Source organism: Bos indicus x Bos taurus, chromosome X, assembly GCF_003369695.1.
Source record: "Bos indicus x Bos taurus breed Angus x Brahman F1 hybrid chromosome X, Bos_hybrid_MaternalHap_v2.0, whole genome shotgun sequence".
Classification (NCBI taxonomy): Eukaryota; Metazoa; Chordata; class Mammalia; order Artiodactyla; family Bovidae; genus Bos; species Bos indicus x Bos taurus.
Window position 1 is genome coordinate 28950053 of NC_040105.1, and position 5473 is coordinate 28955525.

A 5473-nucleotide genomic window follows, 5' to 3' on the forward strand; every position below is an offset into this window, starting at 1 on the left:
TCTCGCTCACAGTACAGTTGTCAGGGGCTTGAGACCTTTGGTCTAAGGAGGGCAATCTCAGGTCAGAGAAGGAATTGTCAGATATATATGTAAAACCCCTTCAAAAGAAGTGAAAGAAATAGCCACCCAGAACCACTGGGGTTCTGTAGCGTCCATTTACTGATATCAGCCCTGGGAGGTCCTGAATTCCATCATAGGATGAGGAAGAGAGAGGCCTTGAGAGCTGAGAAAGACAGAGCACTACTGCCATGGGCAGGGCACGTTCCAGAACCAAGTCTTCCAGCTCCTCCCACATAGTGACATCCAGGGCAGATCCTTCATCTTGTGATTGAAAAGAGAAGTATTCCAAGTATTTGAGTGCGAAGATGGAGCTGAAAGGAACATATTTCATGTCTTCTTTTGTTCTTGCTTGACCTCAGTAACTGGGAGATGTATCTTTTTCTGTTTAGGGCTTTCTTTTTCTTTTTTGGTATTCTTAAAATACTCTTCCTTGTAATTGAAAGTTTATTTGACTTCCATATCTGTGTTTATGAACAAAATATATCCCATTTGTTGCTGTATTTCAGTGTAAGTATAAAGGTTTTGGTATTTTGTATAATGAATCAAATCCTTGAATCTCCCTTTGTGGTTCAGAACAAGATAACATGTCAAGAGAACTGGCATTTGCTTGCCAATGTGAATGAACACAGAAAAATTGTTGGTATCAGGAAATAAAGAAAACGGTCCTGACTGAGTGGCATCTGTAATACAGTGGAATGGGAATTCCCAGCCCCTGTATCCCCTCAGCAGCCCAGATTTTAACATTGTATAAGTAACAAAATACCTCTATAGAAGGTCCAGAATGCAATTAACAAATTGCAGTACCACAGGTAAGCATATAGCTTAGATCAGCTATACTTGAAATGGGTAAGAACAGCAATTTGACTTTATTGGCATTAACCCTTGTCTCAGGCTGGCACAGTTCAGTACAAAGAGAGATTGTGACCTTACTTGGTGGGGGAAAGTGAGAGTGGGGTGAGTGTTCCGAGTGTCCAGGAAAATGTTAGAACTAAGAAATGAATTCAAGAAAGCTGCAGGACACAAAATAACACACAACAATCAGTTGTGTTTGTAAACATTAAAAACAAACTATCTGAAAAAAAAATAAGAAAACAGTTCTATTTCAAAAATGTCTAAAAGAATAAAATACTTAGAAATAAATTTAACCAAGGAAGTAAAAGATCTATACACTGAAAACAAGGAGACATTGGTTGAAGAAAGTGGAAAAGACACAAATAAAATGATGTCCCAAGTATACGGATTGGAAGAATTCACATTGTTAAAATATTCATACTACCCAAAGTGATCTACAGATGTAATGAATGTGTGTCATAATTCCAGTGGAATTTTCCAGAGTAATAGGCTAAAATTCATATGACACCTCAAAAGACCTTGAATAGATAAAGTAATCTTGACAAAGAGGAACAAAGTTGTAAATATGGTGCTTCTTGATTTTGAACTATATTACAAGACAGTGTGATGCCAGCATAAACATAGACACACAGATCAATGGAACAGAATAGAGCCATGTATAAACCCATGCATATATAGGCGAGTAATCCTTAACAAAGGCACTAAGAATACAAAGGAAAAAAAAGTATTCTCAATCAACAAATAGTGTTGAAAAAATGGAAAATCTGCCTGCAAAGAGTAAAGCTAGAGTCTTATCTTGCATCATACTCAAAAAAATGGATTCAAGACTTTAAAATGAGGCCAGAAATCATAAAATTCTTAGAAGAAAACATAGGGGAAAGCTCCTTGTCATTGGTCATGGCAATGTTTTGTGTTTTTTTGTTTTTAATTTGACAACAGAAACACAGACAAGAAAAAGAAAAATCAGTGGGGCTACATCAAATTAAAAAGATTCTGTAGAGCAATGGAAACAATCAAAAATTGAAATGGTGAAATAGAAAAACTTTGCAAGCCATATATCTGATGTTAATATCTAAATTATAGAAGGAACTCATACAACTCAATTACGGACTAATTAATTAACAATAACTAAAAAACGAGCAAATAACCTAAATATTTTCTAAGGAAGACATAGAAATGGCCAACAGCTATGTGAACAGGGGCTCAGCATCACTAATCATCAGTGAGATGGTAATCCAGACCACAATAACAGATCACCACATACCTGTTGGGAGAGCTATTATCAAAAAGCCAAATGGTAAGAAGTGTTGGCAAGGGTGTTGAGAAAAGGGAACCTTTGCACACAGTTGCTGAGAATATAAATTGGCACAGCCACTATGGAAAACAATGTGGAGGTTCCTCAGAAAATCACAACTACTGTAACTATCGTACGACTCAGCATTTCTACTTCTGAGTATGCAGTTGACCCTTGAACAACACAAGATTGAACTGTGCAGGTCCACTTATAGACGAATTTTTTTTCAATAAATACATGGGAAAACTATTCCGAGATTTGAGATAGCCTGAAAAAACTCACAGGTGACACGCATAGTCTAGAAATATAAAAAATTAAGGGAAAGGTGTCATGAATGCATAACATTTATATAGATACTAGTCTATTTTATCACTTACTGCCATAAACTATACACAAATATGAAAAGGTTAAATTTATCAAAAGTTGTGCACACACAGACACACACACACACACTTATGGACCATGAACAGCACTATTCATCTCTGATGAGCAGTTTCTGTAGTAAACTGTGATCGCAAAAAAAGTGATCACCAGTGGTTCTCAGGTATTTCTCACTGTGTTTAGTACAAATCTTGAATAACACCATTGAACTCATATGAAGTGCTGCTAGTGGTGCTGGAAGTGCTCTCAAGAAACAGAAGTCATGATATTATATGAAAAAGTTGAATTACTTGTTGTGTACCACACTTTGGGTCTGCAGTCATGGTTGCCACCATTCCAAGATGACATACTCCTTTCCCTATTTGGAACCAGTCTGTTGTTCCATGTCCAGTTCTAACTGTTGCTTCCTGACCTGCATACACATTTCTCAAGAGGCAGGTCAGGTGGTCTGGTATTTGCAGCTCTTTCAGAATTTTCCACAGTTTATTGTGATCCACACAGTCAAAGTCTTTGGCATAGTCAATAAAGCAGAAATAGATGTTTTCCTGGAACTCTCTTGCTTTTTTGATAATCCAATGGATGTTGGCAATTTGATCTCTGATTCCTCTGCCTTTTCTAAAACCAGCTTGAACATCTGGAAATTCATGGTTCCCGTATTGTTGAAGCCTGGCTTGGAGAATTTTGAGCATTACTTTACTAGCATGTGAGATGAGTGCAACTGTGCAGTCGTTTGAGCATTCTTTGGCATTGCCTTTCTTTGGGATTTGGAATGAAAACTGACCTTTTCAGTCCTGTGGCTGTCTAGGTTGATCAAAGCTTTTCTTCCAAGGAGCAAGTATCTTTTAATTTCATGGTTGCAATCACCATCTGCAGTGATTTTGGAGGCCAAAAAAATAAAGTCTCTCATTGTTTCCATCACTTCCCCATCTATTTGTCATGGTGTGGTAGTATCATGTCATCTTCAAACAGTGCATTTTACTTCTTTTTCAACTTGGATTCCTTTTATATCTTCTCTACTCTGATTGCCACAGCTAGGGCTTCTAAAATCATGTTGAGCAAAAGTGGAGACAATGCACATCCTTGAGATTTTCATATTAAGTGAAGTCAGACAAAGACAAATATCACTCATATGTGGAATATAATTTTTAAAAATGATACAAAGGAACTTATTTAAAAAATAGAAACAGACTGAACAGGTATAAAAAATGAACTTATGGTTACCAAAGAGCAAATGGGGCAGGGAGCAATAAATCAGAAGCTTGAGATGAACATATACACATACTGTATATAAGGTAGATGGCCAAGAAGTATCTATTCTATAGAGCAGGAAACTCAATATTCTGTGATAACTTATATGACAAAATATTCTTTAAAAGAATGGATATATATAGGTATAACTGAATCACTTTGTAGTACACCTGAAACTTATACAACATTGTAAATCAACTGTACTCCAAGAAATTTAAAAAGAAAATCACTGAGGAAAAAACAGATCTGTCTGGACAGGTTTTAATGCAGATGAAAGTGCCCTATTCTGGGGGTTTTGCCACAAAGTACATGCATTGGTAAGGAAGGGAAGTGAACTCCAAGATTTGAGACAGAAAGAGGCTAATTCTATGATTTTGTGCAAATGCTGTCAGATTTTTGTGCAAATGATCAGGACTCCCCTAAACTATAGGGCTGCTAACCCTGAACCTTCAAGGGAAATGATAAACACCATCTGTCAGTCTTTTGGTTGTACAACAAGAAGGCCGGACAGCATGAACCTTTGTGGGGATTGGTGTCATCAGTGCTTCATCCCTGAATTCAGGAAGTACCTTGGGGGTTATTGACTGCCTTTTAAAATTCTTTTGATACTGGACAATGCTTTGGCCACCCAGAACCCCATGAGTTCAACACTGAAGGCATCAAAGTGTCTCCTTTCCCCTAAACACAACATCTCTAAGTCAGCCTATAGATCAGAGGGTCAAAGGGACCTTTAAGGGTCATTACACATGGTACTCTATGAAAATGATTGTCAATACTATGGAAGAGAACCCTGATAGAACATCATGAAGTCTGGAAGGATTACACAACTGAAGATGCAATTGTTGTCACACGCGCACACACACAAAAAAAAGCCCATGAAAGCCCAAACAATAAATTCCTGCTAAAGAAAACTGTCCAGGTGTTTTGCATGCCTTCACAGGATTTGTGACAGAGTCAGTTAAGGAAATCATGAAAGAGACTGTGGACATGACATGAAAGGGTGGGAGAGGGTGCAGAGTCCCAAAATACAGATCTTGGAAAAACCCAAGAGCTAACAGACACTACAGCAGTGGAATTAACAAAATACGACTTGATAGAGATGAATGGTTCCGAACCAGAGCTGGATGATGAGGAACAAGATGTAGAAGAAGCAGTGCCAGAAAACAAATTGACATTAGACAATCTGGCAGAAGCATTCTGAGTACTCAAGACTGCTTTGACTCTTGTATGGCATGGACCCTTCTATGATAAAGGCACTGAAAAGAAAGCAAATGGTGGAAGGAGGACTGATAACACACAGAAACGTTTTTAGAGAAATGCAAAAGCAAAATCTTCAGACAGAAATTACAATGTATTTCCATAAAGATACACTGAGTGTGCCTGCTTCCCCTGCCTCCCCTTCCACCTCCTCCGTTCTTCCATCTCTGCCACTCATCAAGGTCAACCCCTCCTCTTCCTCCTCCTCTTCAGCCTACTCAGCAAGAAGGTGTCAGGAATGAAGACCTTCATGATGATCCACTTCCAGTCAATGAGTAGTAAATAATCATTGTGCCATACCGGTAATAATCTTATCTGTTGAGTATGTGTGTGAGTGTCTTTTGCTAAGAGCTCATAACTGTAGGCAAGGACTGTATGAGA